The 18,208-nt window shown below is 38.6% G+C and overlaps 1 protein-coding gene across 18 annotated transcripts in view; it reads left to right on the top strand.

Moving 5' to 3' along the window:
* Lrrfip2 (LRR binding FLII interacting protein 2) overlaps window positions 1-18,208 on the top strand; it is a 102,770-nt gene that overhangs the window by 3,683 nt on the left and 80,879 nt on the right. For all 18 annotated transcript variants that reach the window (XM_035444015.1, XM_035444028.1, XM_035444014.1 and 15 more), the window contains one exon: window positions 18,195-18,208. This exon is cut by the window's right edge and continues 135 nt beyond it. The gene's annotated coding sequence lies outside the window, so the exon portion shown is untranslated. The remainder of the gene's footprint in view (window positions 1-18,194) is intronic.

Below are 18,208 nucleotides of genomic sequence, written 5' to 3' on the forward strand. Positions count from 1 at the left end.
TAGGTCATTTTTAGTCTTCTGTAAACAGTGCTATAAGAAAAACCATTGAGCAAGTATTTGGCAGTTTATAAGTGTATCTGTGGAATATATGATGGTGAGGTTGGTTCTTAGGTTGTGAACATGAGAAATTTGTTTTATAGTAGACTTTGTTTTATAATAGGAGATAATGTTTTCTCAGACACTGGAGGAGGAAGAATTTTAAAAATTACTTTATTGTAAGCTGAGCTTCATATTGTGCCTCTGTTGTCAGCATTTGGGAAGCTAAGCCAGGTGATTGGGAGTTTAGGCTACCATGGTCTATACAGCATGTAATAAGACCCTGTCTCAAATAAAATTGCAAATGTACTTTATAAATCAACTTAAGACATCTTGGAATATCAGATGATTAATTTGAACTGGTAAATGTCAAAATACCATAGTTGAAGTCTGGTGTTGACAGACATAAGCCACTTATATTTGGTAAAATGGCTGTACCGTGTAGGTTTGTTTCAGAGTTTATATTTTCTGTTAATTAAAAACTTTTATATAGCTGGGTGTGGTGGCTGTACACACCTTTAATCCCAGCACTTGGGAGGCAGATGCAGACCTCTGTGAAGTCTGTATAGCCAGTTCTAGGCCTGCTAGGGCAACACACATGCACGCACGCACCAAAAAACAAAACCAAAAAAAAAAAACCAAACAAAAAACAAAACCAATCCCCCCCCCCCAAAAAAACCACAACTTTTATATAGTTTATGTTTTTGCACTGGTAAAGTTAACTGATATTAGTCATAAGAGAAAGAAATGACCCACCATTTCTCTTTATTTTCCACATCCTAGTCTGTCTATTCAAAGTAGAATAAATGATGGAATCAGAGAGCCAGAAATTCCTTTGCAACGCAGAGCACTGTTGGTGTATTCCTTTGTCAAAGCAGTAAGTAGGTATAGATTTAGATTTTATTCTGCAGAGTTGGTAAGCAGAGTAAGGGAGGTGACTCATGCCCAGGGTGAGGTTCAGGAGCCTTTGTCCTTTTGGAATGAGAGACCAGAGAGAAATAAGTACTGAGAGGCTCAAGTGTGGTGAAGCTGGAGCTCAAGAGTGGCAGTTTCCCTGGATGGTGTCCAGGCTCTATTTTGAGGCCCTGTCAAAACTTGCCTGACAGATCTACCACATAACCGTAATCTGGCCTGGCCCTGCTGCAAGCCAGGAAGGCCTGTGGTTTAGGGAAAGTGGCATCTGCAGAGGAGGGAGCTATGAAGGTCATGTGCCTTCAGAAGATTGAGGCCAAGTTTTGGGGGGAAAATCTGCTGAATGTGCATATTACATATCCCAGTATCCAGGTGTTTTCTGTCTTAGTACCCAGGTTTTTGTTTTCTGTTATTTATTTTCTTATTTTTGGAAGGAGTTTGATTGCAGAGAACTAAAGAGGAATTTTTTAGAATAATATGCATGAGGAGGAATGTTGGAGTGTCCCAGCTTAATGCCTTATATTCTGGTTCTGGGAGCACTTGGCAAAATCAGTCAAAATGATTGACAGTGTATGTGTGTGCATTGTTATGGGTATAGGGAGGCCATATAGTTGAAAAGGTCCAATTCAGAGTCTTTCACTCTTGCCACTGGAAGCTTGGAATAATGACTGTTTTACAGGAGTGTTTGGAATTCACACAGCTAAATTAGTTTCTTACTCTTCCCAATAAAAGTGTTATAAAATTGTATCTTTTATTTAATTTTTTCCATTTTATTTGTTTTGTATGTGTGTGGGTGTGTAAATTAGAGGACAATTTGAAAGAGTTGGGTGTCCCACCATATAGCTCCTGGGGATCAAATTCTGGTTTCCATGTTTGGCACAAGTGCCCTTATTCAGTGAGACTTCTCCTGACCCAGAAGTTGTACTTTTAAATCCTTGCTTTTTAGCAGACTGCATAGTTATCTCCTTGTGCTGTGTAGTGCTGCATGAAAACCTTAGGGTTTTTTATGTTTAGTGAGCACTTAGGTTTAAAGTTCTTTAGGAGATCTCACTTCTTTGACTAGAAAGCTGTCGAACAACTTACTGTTACACTCTGGGACCAAGGTTCATGTCTCTATTTCACTGCTTAGCTGTGCTGCAGTCAAGAGTTTCTGAAGGATTCAGCTTGCAGATATAATTTATAGATGTGATCCTGCAAATGGTTTCCTGGTCATTCCCAATAGATTAGATTGTTACCTCAGGAACTTAGTTGTGGGGTCATTAGCATTTCATGGTGGTATCCTTGGGGTCCTATATAAGGAGAGCAAAATGAACAATAGTTTCTTTTTCTTATGTTATCTAGTGTATTCCTGTCATCTCTTCCTTCTCTCAGGCTTTCTCCCCTAGAACAATAAAACAAAAACAACAACAACAAAAAAATAAAACACAGGGTGAGCTGAGAACGGCAAAAGATTGGAACCATAGAGTGAATAGCAAGGTGTTTTTGTTTTCTGAGAAGTGAACTGCTACCTCTCTGTATCCCACCATGAAAGGACCACAATTCACTTTCCCGCTGTTTTCACTTTGAACCTTGTGTATGTCTTAGGGTTTCTTCATATGAGCATCACATTTTAAACTAGTTTTGATGTAATGGATATATTTAGTGCTTTTGAAACATTTAATTTTTAAGCTATTTACAAGCAGTTTGTTATTCTTTCTGTAGTCCCACTTTCAAATAAAAACATTTTAACAGCGAGGAATTAAAGTATACTGTCTACAGACAGTAAGATGTTAAGATACTTATTTTCCTGGTAAATGGTTTAAATGATCTGTGTTTAATAAAATTGAATAAATTTAGCAAACACATGTTGCTACTATTTTTTAAAAATAGAATTAAGTACTCGAGCTAAGTGATTCAATGGTTATAGGATTAAAGATAGACAAATATTTCAATTTCAAATGAATTTTTTCCCCATGTTATGGATAATGCTTTATCTGGATAATCAAAGAGATTAGATCATTGTCTCTTTGTCTTACCAAATTCATCCCTTGAAATCCACCCTTCTTTCTTTATTTTTTTTTGCTTGTGGTAAATTTAAGTAACATTACCATATTGAGTTTTTCCATTCTTTTCATTGTGGAAAATGTGTACAATGTAAAATTTAAGTCTCTTCTGCACTTTAGAGTGCTGGGGACTGGGTCCAGGGCCTTGCACATGCCACACAAGCCCTGTGTCACTGATCTCCACCCTAACCCCTTAAACCATGTGTAATTGTACAATTTTGTGGCATTACGGTATATTCAAATTGTGGTGCAGCCACCTAAACATCTACCTCTACAACTTTTTCATCATCTTAAACTGAAAACTGCGCATCAGACGGTAACTACTCACTTCCTCTAACCCGTGGCAGCCACTTCCCTACTTTTGGCTCTATGATTTAACTACTACACTCTAGGTTCCGCACATATTTCTGGAACCACATATTTGTCCTCTGTGCCTGGCTTATTTTATATAGCATAATGCCATCAAAGTCATTCATGTTGAGGCATATATGTTTGACCTCTGTTGATTGCCATTTATGTCACTCGCCTTTTGGTTATTGTGAATAATATTGCCAAGGACATGGGTATATGACTATGCATTCAAGTTTGTTATTTTGGGTATATACCCTGAAAGGGAGCTGCTGAATTATGATAATTTTATGTCTAAGTATTTGAAGAATCACCATGTGTTTTCCACAGTGGTTGTACCATCTTACTTTCCCATGAGCAGTACACATTCTGCCTATTAACATTTGTTATTTTCTCTTTTCTTTAATTTTTTTCTCATGAAAGCCATCTTGTTTTGTTTTGTTTTAGTTTTTTGAGACAATTTCTCTGTGTAACAGCTTTGGCTATCCTGGAACTCGTTTTGTAGACCAAGCTGGCCTTGAAACTCACAGAGATCTGCCTGCCTCGGCCTCCAGGGTGCTGGAATTAAGTGTGCACTACCATGCTCAGCTTTCAATAAAGCCATTTAAGGAGTTTGTGAAGTATATCTAATTGTGATTTGTATTTTCCTAATTACTAATGATGCTGAGTACCTTTTTGTTCACTTATTGATTACTTCTGTCTTTGTAGAACAAGCTGGCCTTGCCTTTGCCTCTCCAGTGCTGAGATTAAAGTTGTGTGCCATCATCCCTGGCCCCTCTTTTTTTTTTGTTTTGTTTTTGTTTTTGTTTTTGTTTGAGACAGGGTTTCTCTGTGGCTTTAAGGCTGTCCTGGAACTAGCTCTTGTAGACCAGGCTGGTCTCAAACTCAGAGTTCTGCCTGCCTTTGCCTCCTAAGTACTGGGATTAAAGGCGTGTGCCACCACCACCCGGCTGGCCCCTCTCTTAATTAAAAATTATTTTATGTGTATGGGTGTTTTGCCTCATGTATTACTATGCACACTATGTGTGCTGTAAGTACTGTTGGGAGGGAGGACAAATGACACCAGGTTCCTTTGGAGCCGGTGTTAAGATGGTTTTGAGCTGCCATGTGGGTACTGACAATCAAACTTATGTTCTCTGGACAAGTAGTCAGTGCTCTTAACCACTGAATCATATCTCTAGCCCCACATCTTTTTAAAAAATTAGATATTTGTTATTTACTTATTTGGTATACACAGACACAGGATGGGGTATGTATCTGGGTGTCGAACATGCACTCACAGCATTCATGTGGTAGTTAGAAGACAAACTTGGAGGTTCTCTCCTCCCATGTGTACATGGGTTTTTAGGGATCAAACTCAAGTCTTTGGGCTTGGTAGCAAATATTTTCACCTGCTGAGCCATTTTAGTGGCCCTTAATTTGTTGTTGTTAGTGAGTTTTAGTTCTTTATATATCCTAGATATCAACCCTTTATTTACAAATGTTTTCTCCTATAGATTACCTTTTTACTTTGTTGACAGTGTGCTTTGAAGCACAGAATTTGAAATTTGGTGAAATTCAGTTTGTCTATTCCTTTTATTGCCTTTAATTTTGTCAAATTTAACAAGAAATGTTTGTCAAATCCCCTGCCATGATGATTTTCCTGTGTGTTTTTCTTCAAAAAGGTTTATAGTTCATATATTTAGGTTTTTGATGCATCCTATGTTAACTTTTGATGTTTTGATTATGAGCCTAGCCTTGACAACCAAGCCGTCTCTCCAGCCCATGAGTTAACTTTTGTATATAGTGTAATCTAAAGGGTCTGACTTTATCCAAGTATGAATTTACTAGTACCACCATTTATTGGGATGATGGTTTATTCTCTTTTGGATGGTCTTGGCACCTCTGCTGACAATCATTTGGCCATGCAAATGGGGATTTATATACAGGCTATTTATTTGATCTATGGGTCTGCTTTATGTCAGTAACATACTGTTTTAATTACTGTTGTTTTGTATTAAAATTTTAAATCAGGAGGGGTTGAGGGGAAAGGGTTTGTTTGTCCTAAAATTTGAGCTCTCATCCCATTATTGTGGGAAAGTCAAGGCAGGAATTTACAGTCCACTTTCCACCAACAGTGAAGAGCAGAGAGAAGTGCATGCGTCCATGCTGCCGACCTGCTTGCTTGATAGCTGGCGTCACTCTAGTAATTAGAGTTCAGGGCCCAGACTCTGCAGTGGACTAGGCCTTAAGATAATCCCCTGCAGACACGCTATAGGCCAACCTGAGCTAGGCAATGCCTCAGTTAAGACTGTCTTCCCAGGTAGGTCAAGTTATTGGTTAAAATAACCAGCACACTGGGCTTTTGGAGAATTACATGGAATTTGTAGATTGTTTTTACCAGGTTTACTGTTTTAATAGTGCTGTCAAAAATCTGTGAGCATGGATGGTGTCTTTCAATTAATTTATGTTTCCCTAGTTTCTTTTTGCAGTATTTTCAATGTATAGGCTTTGTTTCCTTGGTTAAGTTTATTCCTAAGCATTTTATTATTTTTAATGCTATCATCAATGGAATTATCTTCTGAATTTCCCTTTTGGATTGGTGGTATATAGAAATCTTTCTTTTTTCCCATCATTCCCCTCCCTCCTCCCTCCCTCCCTCCCTCCCTCCCTCTCTCCTCCCTCCCTCCCTCCCTCTCTCCTTCCTCCCTCCCTCCCTCCTTCCCTCTTTTCTCCAGGGCACCGCTCTCCCCCTTGTGTTTGCATTAGTTTTTGTATTCTCTAACTTTGTTTAGTTTTTTTGCTCAAAGATTTAAAGGTCGGAACTACTGTGTGTAATTATACAAACTTAGTAGCTTAAAACAGCATGTGTTTTATCTCCTCCGTTTCTGTGTGGCAGGAGTCAGAGGCAGGTTGAGCAGTTGAGTGGGTTGAGCTGTGTTCTCTGCATTGTTGAGGCTGCTCTGAGGGTGTTGACTCAGCTGAGTCTCTATCACTCTCACTTACTTTGGGCAGAATCCACTTCCAAATTCATGCAGGTTTTTGTTGCCAGCATTGATTTTCTTGTGGTTTAGCACTGAGGCTTCTTCCTCAACTAGAGATCCCTAACTCCTAGACTCTTGTAAGCTACCTCCTGGGGCAGCCTGTACTTGTTTGTAGTTCTTGTATTTCATCAAGCCACCATGGGGAATCCATGCAGCAAGTCAGCTAGCACCACAGTATTACATAATGTAATACAGTGACAGGTGTGACATATGTAATACAGTCACAGGTATGACCTCTGCCATATTTGGTTGGTGACAGGTAAATCAGAGGTCCCACGCTTCAGTGATATTTACGCAATGGTGATTCAGGGCGGGGAGCTGGTTACAAAATGATACATTGTATATACCCACTTTGTCTAAAGAAATGTATGCTTTTAAATGTTACTGTCTTTAGAATTACTGTTGGTTTTGTCGTTATTTTGTAATAATTTTTTTTTTTTTTAATTTTGAAGATAGGGTCTGACTGTAAGTCACGCTGTCCTGGATTTACTGTGTAGCCCTCATGGGCCTCTAACCTATGGTGATCCTCTTGATTCAGCCTCCCATGTGCTGTAAATATAAGGCATGGACCACCATTCCTGGCTATCATTTCTCCTTTACCTCCTACTTTACCTCTTTGTAGCATTCCAGTTTTGAAGTCAGTAATTGATTGTTTCATTGTAATTAGATACTGTTTCTCAGCTGTTTGTTATATTTTGTCTCTTTCTAAATTTTTATTAAAAATTTTGCATAACTTTCTGTTTATATATTGCTTCCATCCACAAGCTCCAACAGTTTTTCATTTTTTCCAGATTTTCCTATGTTTATTAACATGTAACAAATAGCAACTAGTTTATGGAATATAGAAAAAATGAAACAAAAGTGGTTAAAGGATTTATGAGCATCAGTATTCCCACTACTAGGCTAAGAAATTACACATGACAGTCATCTGTGGGTGGTCCCTCAGGATTTCCTTCCCTGGCACCTACTGTCCTCCACCTGGTCCCAGTCCCGGTTTACAAATCAGTGCTCTCTTGGGGCCACTGCTCCCAGACACTGTGGGACACTCCATTCTTGTATGTATGCGTTTCTACCCAATATGTAGTTTAATTTTGTAAAACTGGAAGCCTGTGCACCTGCTGTGTGTTTTAGAACAGGTTAATTGCTTTTGTGGTGCTGGGACTGACCCTGAGGCTTTTTTCATGTCTGGCAAGTGTCCTGACACTGTGTGACACCCATGACTCAGGTTAACCACTTTAACAATCCTTAAGTCTCAGTGGCTTAATGCAGTCAAAACTTCTTTTCCCTCACACATCCTTGTCTGCTGTGAGCTGGAAATCAGTTAGCGTTAGTCTATTCCAACAGTCACTGAGGAATTTTAGCTTTTTATCTAGGGACTTTCCTATCCCCTAGGGCCTTGAAGGGCCTCACCAGTGCTTTGCATCTGACTCGCAGATGCCAGAACAGTGAGAGGAGTGTGGTAGATTTCAGGAAGTTTGACCGAACACCTGAACCTGTGCTCTTACCTACATGGCATTGATGGAACGCAGTGAAATAACTGTGCTCAGCTCCCAGGAAGGATGAGAACATAGTGTAATTCCGGGGTCCAGGCAGAAAAGGGGAGTAGTAAGCCCGTTTTTTGCCACAGCGTGTCTCAACTGAGTAGCTATGGAAGGAAAGCCCATTTTGCCCACTACTACATGGAGGCTCCTGAGAGCTCAGAAAATTGGAAGCATCTTCCTTGAGCCCTTGGTGGATATAGTTCTGGGAAAACTTGTTAATGAGTTCTGAGAAACATGGGTCATAATAATTAAGCCATCTATTGTAGCCGAAATGTTTAAAAGGTCTTTGAAAATATCTAGAAAAAATGTGGTTAGGGAAGCAGACTGCTTTGTTTTTTTGCCAGTGCATCACGTTCTGGTTCTCAGGGATAGATAAAAGTTAAACACCCTGCCGTGAAGTAGGTCAGAGGAAGGGACCACAACTCCACATGGGGTCAAGGCAGACTGAATTCGGATGAAAACCTGCACGGGATTTAGGTTAAAGCGACATCCCAAAGATTGGGAGTCTAGTAATGGCAGTGGTCCTCTGTTGAGTATTTGGAGTTATATGGCTTCAATTTATTTATTTTTTCCCCGGAATAGCCCCTAATGTTCCTCTTTTGTGTTAGATTTATTTCTCATACGCTTAGAAATTTTGATTGTCCCGTTTGATTTGAGGAAGCATTTTAATGACTTTCTGAAAAAGCTGTAAAATAGGTGAAATTTTGAACCCTTACATATCTGAATTGTTTTTCATAATCAAGTTTGAGAAGAGCATTGCTTGATTGGGTTATAGGTTGATTGCAGGTTATCTGTGACTTTGTTTCATGAGTTTATCTTCTTGTGTCCAGAACTCCTAGAAATTTGAAGGCATTCTAACCATCAACTTCTCTATGACTGCTTTTCCTAGTCTCAAAGGCTTAGTGTTGTCTTATTTCTAGTGTTTGAATTCACTTTGATAACTTACTGTCCCATACCTCTGTGTCAATCAGACACTGGTGCTGAACTGGCCTTTTCCGTCTGTAGCTGTCTTCAACTCCACAGACTCCCTTTCATCCTCCTGTCGTCTTTCTCTCCTCACTTTCTCTAATGTCACTGTTGCAGACCCTACTCCTTGTGCTTATTTAAACATCGACTCTTTAGTTTCTGTCTTTTTTTTTCTTTCTATTTTCTGTGAGATTTCCTGAACTTCACTTTCCAATCTGTCTGAAGTTTAAGAGATTATTATTATTATTATTACTATTACTAGTATCATCATCACTATTATTACTTTTCTTGAGACAGGGTTTCCTCTATGTGTAGCCCCAGCTGTCCTGGAACTCAGTCTGTAGACCAGGCTGGCCTTGAACTCACAGAGATCCACCCACCTTGCCTCCCAAGTGCTGGCATTAAAGGTGTGTACTTCCACTGCCTGTGTGTTGTCTCTAATGGACATTTCACAGAAATTTCCACAATGTGTAATCTTTGTTTCTGGCTTGGCTGTGGGTAGTGTCTGGAGGTCTAACTGTATATTATACAGAGAACTTTAAGTGATGATTTTTTCCCCCTGTCCCTCATGCCTGCCATCTAGAGATGCTGCACAGCTCTGTAGAGGTCAGACTGCTTATTTCTTGTTGGAGTCACTCTCTAAAGTCCATATTCTGGAACAGTCACTGCCGGCTCTCCTCAGTTAACCTTTCTCCACTTAGCTTTATGCATCGTAAATATTTCTTGAAATTACAGCCTCCCACTGTCACCCATACCTTAAAACTTAGGGTTTATTGGAGTTTAAGGAAATAAATGAAGTAGTTGTGGTTATTCTATGTATAACTGAAACTCAGTTTTACACATTTTTTAAATTACATTTATTTTTGTGCTTGTGTATGTTTGTAGTACTCATGTGCCATGATGTGGGTGTGTAGAGGAGTTGGTTCTCTCCTCCGCGTGGGGCTTGGGGATTGAACTCAGGTCAGCAGGCTTGGTAGGAAGTGCCTTTACCTGCTGAGTCATCTCTTTTGTCCTCAGCTTTTTATTTTAAAGACATTAAAACATTAACGATTTATATTTGAAATTATGATCATGTGTGTATCAATTAAACTTTGAATATGGAATTTAAAAAATCAAACTAATTGAAGTGAGGATCCCCACAGTCCTTTAGTGCTGGAGGTCAAGACCCAGGGCCTGGTAAGTGTTGAGCAAGGTCTCCAGCTGTTCTACCCTGCTGCTCTATTCAACAGAAAGTAGACCGGTAGGTCTTACTTTTTGTGTAATAAATGGCAAACAAAAACCAGTTTTAGTGAGGTTACTAGTTTTCATTAATTAATTCATTCAATATTTACTGTACATCTTGCTGTGCACAGGCTACATGAAATAAGAACATGGATAAAGAGCCAGGGTGTCATAGAGTGCTTACCTAGATATGCAAGGCCTTGGCTGCCATGTCTAGTACCACAGCCCTTCAAAATGGTGAACAAGATACAGAATTTTCAGCCAGCTGTTCTCACAGACTAAATGGATCCCTCCTCTATTTAGTTTATTGCTATAGTCTCAGAGTTGGTTATTAGAACTAGTTTATTGTTGCTTTTTGTATAATGTTTGTGTGGTGTTCCTGTGTGTGTATGTGTGGGTGTACACGTATGTGGAGGTTAGAGGTTGAAGTCAGGTGTCCTTAGTTGCAGTGTCTGTCTGTGAACCTGAAGCTTGCCGATCACTTTCTAACTATCCAGCTTGCCCTAGGGATGGATGTCCTGGGATTATTTGGGGGCTTGGATGGAGAGGGAGCAGGGGACATGTCCACTTGTTCTTCACATAGCTGCTGGAAATCCAAACTCCTGTCCTCACCCTTTTACAGTGAGGGCTCTAGTTTCTGAGCTGTCTCTACAGCCCAAAGTTGATGCTTTTGTGCTGGGAAGTAGCTCTGCCATGTCCATGCTTACTCAGTGTTACAGCTTGCAGTGAAGGTGTGACTGGATTGCCTTTGTTATTATTTATATGTGCATAGGTAGCACATTTGCTGTCTTGGTTTATGTGCCATTTTCCATCTTTCTACTGAATAGGCATATTAAATTTGTCTCTTCTTTTTGTTTCCCTTCTGTTTTCTCAGGCTGCCATTTATTACATGATGTTGATCAGCTGTGACTTAAAGCTATTAATGTCAGCTTGTGCCATTTTCTGGTTTGTCTTATTATAGATTAAAAACAAATTGGGATAATCATATTTATTCATTTAATTTTGTCTTCTTTATTATTAATCCTTTTAATTTAGTTAAAAAGATGTATTAATTATGTGTCTGTCGGCATGTCCATGTGAGTGCCAGTGCCCTTGGAGGCCATTGTTGTTGGATCAGAAGTGCAACTCACTCAGTATGAGATCTACAGTGGTGTCATTCCTGTTGCCACAAGTGCTGGGATGATAGCTGTGTGCCACCACATATCGTTTATATTTGCCTTTGAAAAGGTACCTTTCTCACCTGGCCACCCTCAGCTCAGCAGAAGACTAAATGGATCTAGAGAATTGACTTCTGAGCTTTTCTTTGATATCTTCTCCTTAAACCTCTGTTGCTTTTTGGTATCAGTGAAAACATAATTTTCTGTTGAATGTAGCAATTTATAGAAACTTACCTGTTTGAACTTCTAAATGACACTTATGGCATAGGAATGAATTTAATAAAGAAATGTAAGGCCTATACATTGAAAACATGATATTGTAGAACAAAATAAAGAGGACCAAAATAACTGAAAAAAAATCCCATCATTTTGGGTTGGGGCTTAGTATTATTAAAGTTGTTACCCAATTGACTTATAGAGTCATTGTGATTGTTATTGTAATTGAGGGTGCTTTTTTTCTTTTTCATTTTCATTTATTTCTTCTGAAAAATGGCAAATTGTTCTTAAAATTTACATGGAAGTGCACAGGAACTCACGTGCCAAAAATCTTAAAGGAACAAGTTATAAGTTGGATGATTCACTTTTCCCAATTATAACACATTATACAAAGCCACACAGTGAAGATGATGTGGTACAAGCATAAAGACAAATATATAGATTGATGGTGTGGAACCAAGTGCCCCCAAATCTGCCGGTAGTTTTATAGCCAGGTGATGACAAAGTTCTACTTACTTATTAGTGTGGTGGGCGTGGAGTGTGTGGGCGAGCCATGGTGCAGGTGTGTGGTAAGAATACATTTTGTGGGCTTGATTTTTTTTTTTTTTCTTTTCCTTTATTTGGGTTTTGAGAATTGAACTCAGGTCTGTTGGCAGGCTTGCTTGGCAAGCACATGTATCCACAGAGCCTTCTTGGCACACCACCTGATTTTTTTTTTTTTATAAGGGTAATATGATATTTTTCTAGAGAAAGAGTGGTCTTTTCAATACATAATGTCAGATTTTAACATGAAAAAGAATGAAGTTTGATCCCTGCCTTTTGCTATATTCAAAAGTTAACTTCATGAATAACAGGAGCAGGAGTAAACATTGTGGCCTTGGTGTAGGCATTGGTTTCTTGGATACAATACCAAAAGATGAAACAAAAGAAAAATAAATAGGCCATCCTTAAAATAATTTCTCTTCTTATGTGTATGAGAGTGTTGCCTGCATGTGTATCTGTGTTCCATGTGTGTACAGTGCCCACAAAGTCCATAAGAGGGCATCAGATTCTCTGGGACTGGAATTAGAGAGGGTTGTGAGTGCGAGTATTGAGCCTGGGTACTCTAGTAGAGCAGCCAGTGTGATTACCTGCTGAGGCATCTCTGGAGCTGGTGGTATTTGCCCCTCCTTGGTAGAGCATCATTCCAGATAGGTAGATGGAGGCCCTGCAGACTCAGCGATAGATAAAGAGTGTGTGCTGCTTGTGCACAGGCCCAGGTTTGGTTCAGAGCACTCACTCCCGTCGGGTGGCTTACTACCCCTTGTAACTCCAGTTTTAGGGGATCCCAGACTCTGGCCGCCACAGGCACATGTACTCGTGCATGAAGCATGTACACTCAAGCACACTTCTATACACAAATAAAAATAATCTTCAAAAAGATGGATACATAGATAGTATAGGTACCTTCTCTCTGACATTTTTCCACTTTGATTTTCCCATTGTTCTCTTTTGTTCAGCTACCGTCTGTCTGTCTATCTATCTATCTTTTAAATTTGAGCTGGGAGTCTCACTATAATAATCTTGGCTGGTCTGTAACTTGCTATGTAAACCAGGCTGGCCTCAAATTCTGCTTTCTGAGTCCCAAAATTGAAGGCGTGCCTTTAAAATAGGTATTTTTTTTTTAAAATATAGAACAAGTAAAGCTATATGACATATTTTATAAAAAAAACAAACTTCCATATTAATTGTAAAAAAAAATAAATTAATTACGTATTTCTTTCTTGTTTTTGCTTTCAGCTTTGTTCTTTGTTACCTGGTTTATGTTGTTCGCTTTTCCTTGTTTATAATATTTTTATTGTGTGTGTATATATGTGTGTGGTGTGTTGTGTATGCACACGTGTGTGGTGCCAAAGGAGGATGCCTGGCATCCTTTGCTATCATTCTCCACCTTAGTCCTCTGAAACAGGGTCTTTTGCTAAACCTAGAGTAAGGTTGGCAGCCATCAAACCCCAGGCATCTTCATGTTTTCACCTCCTGTAGTGCTAAGGTTATAGGTGCAAGGCCACACCCAGTTATTTTTTTTTACAGGAGTCCTAGGGATTTGAACTCAGGTCCTCAAGCTTGCACACTAAGTACTCTTACCCAGTGAGTTGCCTCCCCAGACCTTTTTTCTTGTTTTGTCTTTATTTCAGTTTTTAAGTCTCTCTTTCACAATATGTAATTTTTTCCTACTGTTTCGTTCTCGGAGATACTTCAATAGGCATAGAGAAAGAAGGTTATTTGACACTAGAAAGTTTGCTTATCGTACACATTTGGGTTCTCTATGGTTGATAACTGATTATTATAAAAACTATCTCAGACTTATAACCCATTACTGTTCATTTATAAAATAGCAAGGAAATGTAACCACTGGCCCACCATTTTATGAATATGGGAAGTGGACAGATTATCTGTTGTATTGGGTATGGAGAATAGTGTATGTTCAGACCACAAGAATAAAAAAGTCATTTTTACAGTTCTTAGGATAACCTTGTGGAGTGTAGGCATTATGCTTCATAAATATAAGCCTAGCAAAACCATTATAGGTTCTGATGTTCTTTGGAGAGTGAGGTTTTGTTCAGTTTCCCCTTCTCTTATTCTGTGAAATCCTGGGGTTTTGACTTATGTAGTTATTTTGTCTTTCGTTTTGTTATTCTTTTTGAGACAGGGTCTTACTCTGTAACCCAAAACACGTGAACTTGAAATCTTGAGGGAAATGCCATCATGCTCAGCTACATTTAAAAATTCTTTATACCCTTGTCTGTTTCTTGATGTAATTTTTATTTCTATGGATTTTGCAATTGACTTACTAGTTGGATGTACTAATCTCATCTTGATATTTGAAGGATTGTCATCTTGAACTAATTCCCTTTGCTCCTATCTCTCCCCTGACCTCTCTTTTAATTCAGGGAATTAGACCATTCTTTTCTTTGCCAATCAGTTTTTTTTTTTTCAAGTGCATATGTAGCTATTTGTATGAGATTATCTTTACTTTTTTTTTTTTTCAAATAAAGTGTTTAAAAAAATATACTTCCTCAGTTCCCATGCCTTTTGTTGACCTAGTCATTCATTCTTGTCAGCCATTACTTTCCCTAGATATGTTACTTAGAAAGTTTTCAATCCTACAGGAAAATTGAAATAATTGTAACTAAGTGCAATGAACTTGCCATCTAAATTCCATCACTTTGTCTTTGTTGTTGCATAAATCAGTAGCAGAGACTGGTACATATCAACGCTGTATATTTTAGCGTGTACATCATTAACTGAGTTTAAAATTTGTATAGAGAATTTTTTTCTTTTGAGGAAGAATTTATGTAGAAAAATCTGCACAGATTTTACGTATACCATTGAATAATTTCTCTAGTTCTGTTTCTGTGTAAACTGGTTGCCTTCTGCTAAGGTGACTGAAAAATTCCTAATTCATGTTTTCCTTTATGTTCTTGGAAGTAGACTTCAAATATCATAAAATGCCTTAGAGCCTTTTCATTATATAAATGTTCTTCACAGTAAAATGGTTATAGTCAGAAGTATTTTAATTCTTATGGATCATTCTTTGAGTCTACAGAAGTCTTTAGCTTGCTAGGCTATTACATGAGCATGCTGAAGAAGATAACTGAGGCTAGCTCTGTGTATTAACAGGAGTCTTTAGCTTGCTAGGGTATCACATATGCATGCTGAAGAAGATAACTGAGGCTAGCTCTCTTTGGTTAGAAGCCTAAAACTGTGGCCAGCACAGTGATATCCATGAGCTCAGGTGCTCAAGAGGACGGGCAGCATAGTGAGGACCCATCTCCAGAGAAAGAAAGAAAAGGGCCTGAGAACTCAGCTCATTTATATAGTCCTTGCCTTATCTCGTTTGCAACCCCAGGTTACCACAGTCTAAAATTGTTAACAAAATGAGGAATGGTCTTTTGTCAGTTTTGTAAGTTACATAAGTAAAAGAGGTAATTAAAGATACTTTAAATAGCCAGGTGGTGGTGGCATGCACCTTTAATCCCAGCACTCAGGAGGCAGAGGCAGGCGGATCTCTGTGAGTTTGAAGCCAGCCTGGTCTACAGAGTGAGTTCCAGGACAGCCAGGGCTACACACAGAAACCTTGTCTCCAAAACCAAACCGAAAAGAAATAAAAAGATACTTTGTGGAATGCTTAGTAGTTTATTAAATCTATTGTGACTCATTTGAGCCTTCATAGTGAAAGATTGGAGACTTCTAAGAATGGTCCTCCATACTTTTCAAGAAATAATTTATCAGTTGTTCCTTTTAGAGAGGAAAATTTGTTTGCTTCCATTCAAATATGATTTATCTAGATATATTTATTACAGTGAAGAGATAAGTGGTCCTCAGACATAATTTGTTGTTGTTTTGTTTTTTGAGAAAGGGTCTCACTATGTAGCTCTGTCAGGCCTGGAACTCAGGCTGGCATCAAACTCACAGAAAAATTCATGTGCCTTTGCCCCCTCCCCTTCTGGGGTTAAAGGTGTGTGCCTGGCATCCACCTTTATTGGCAAATGTAAGCCAGTTTGAGACTAGAGAGCTGTCTGCTTTCAGAGGACCCATGTTCAGTGCCCAGACCCATGTGATGGCTCACAGCAGTCTGTTGCTCTAGCTCTGGGAGATCCACTGCTGTCTTCTGGTCTCCTCAGGCACCAGACACACGTACGCATACACCAGACATACATTCAGGCAATTATTCAAATCTTAAAAAAAAAAATAAGAAAAGAAAAGAAAAGAAATGTAAGTAAGCTCTAGGTAATAAGAAGTTCTGTCAGAAAAGATAGGATTGGCATGAATTTTCATTGGGAAAAACATTGTTAGTGGGGTGTTTATGCTTAATTTTCTTGAACCAAGTAAATTCAGGTACATTAAAGTAATGCATTTTTAACATAGCCTGTTCTAATGGAGGCAAACTAACTTGGGGAAAGTGGTGTGTCTTAGTGTAATGAAATGTCTCCAGTTTCTTCTCTTGAAATTAGGAAAAAAGACATTTAGACTTACTGGGTGTTGGGCTAAATGAGCTGTTTCTCAGCAGCCTATCTAGAAAAAGGGCTGTCATGCAGAAATTTTGAGGGTGGGTGTGATAGAAATTGAATCCAGGCCTTGACACAGCTTCTGCAGCTGAACTGGACCCTCTCTCTCATGGCAATCTTCAATTTCAGGTTAGGTTGTCTTCATCATCCTTGATATTAAATTCTAGAAGAAGAGTTTGTCTTTCCTCTGTAAATAGGTGTATTAATAATAACAATTGTAATAGACCCTAGTATATTCTCTTTAAAAGTATAATTTTATTGGCATATATTCATTATACATAGTAATGACGTCATAGGAACATTTCATACATTTATATCTATTACTGTAACTGTGTTCTCTCCCATGCTTTCTGCCCCCATGTTAGCTCCCTTTGTTCCTTTAGACAGTTTTGCTTCTAACTCTCATGAATACACACACACACACACACACACACACACACACACACACACACACACACACTCACACAGATTTTACACACACACACACACACACTCACACAGATTTTACACACACACACACACACACACATATGTAGGTGGATTTTCCCTTTGGCCGCCAGCTCATGGAGACTTACTATTAATTATGAAAGTTCAGCCTTAGCTTAGGCTTATCCTACTATGTCTTATAACCTAAAGTTAACCTGCTCATATTAATCTGTGTTTTACCATGAGGCTTTTTACCTTTCTTTCATTCTGTATGTCTGACTCCCGGAGTCTCCATGGTGTGTCCTTTGAGCTTCAATTAATCCTCTTTCTCTCTCTGCCTGGAAGTCCACCTATTTCTTCTGCCTAGCTATTGGCCGGTTCAGCTTTTTATTGCATTAATCACAACTATACCTCTTCACAGTGTACAAATACCCCAGAACACATATATATGATTTTATGTACATAGATACATTTTTTTTGTTGTTGTTGTTGTTGTTTTGTTTTTCGAGACAAGGTTCATCTGTAGCTTTGGAGCCCGTCCTGGCACTCGCTCTGTAGACCAGGCTGGCCTCGAACTCACAGAGATCCACCTGTCTCTGCCTCCCGAGTGCTGGGATTAAAGACGTGTGCTACCACCACATGGTTTATAGATACATTCTTAATTGCTTGGCTGCCTGTTGTATCACTATATCTTCAGCACTGGTAGTACCTGGCAACAGCCAGAACTCAGTTATTATTGCATTAACAGTGTTGGTTATAAGTAATGTGGAGTAACATAGCTCCAGTTAGTTGTTCTGTGTATTGTGATTTAATTGGAATTGTTTTTTTAAATTACACTAAAAAGCAAATTTGCCTTTCTGTTACTTGAAAGCTCAATATTAAAATCTTGTCAGTGTATTATAAAACTTCAGGCTGAATGCCTTTTCTGAAATATCTTTCATGATTGGAAATAGATTTTAGAAAAAGCCACATTAATTTTATATTATTAGGTATAATTACAGCTTGATTACAGTTTTCTGAGCTAAGATAAACATATCTCATAGATTGTTGTGAATAGCTTCGTGAAGTTAGCAAGTTGGTAATTGATATACATTTAAATTTTCTAAAATGCACTGAAATAATTTGGTATTGGAAAAAGGTACTCAGTCACTGATTTCTTTGAGGAGAGATGGAATTGCAGTGTCATAATTGAATGTTTAACTAAGTCTTATGATTCCACAAGGGAAGCATCCTAACTTACTGTTTTTGTTTATTTCAGGGCTGAACACAAGT

This window comes from Cricetulus griseus, chromosome 4 (assembly GCF_003668045.3).
Source record: "Cricetulus griseus strain 17A/GY chromosome 4, alternate assembly CriGri-PICRH-1.0, whole genome shotgun sequence".
Classification (NCBI taxonomy): domain Eukaryota; kingdom Metazoa; phylum Chordata; class Mammalia; order Rodentia; family Cricetidae; genus Cricetulus; species Cricetulus griseus.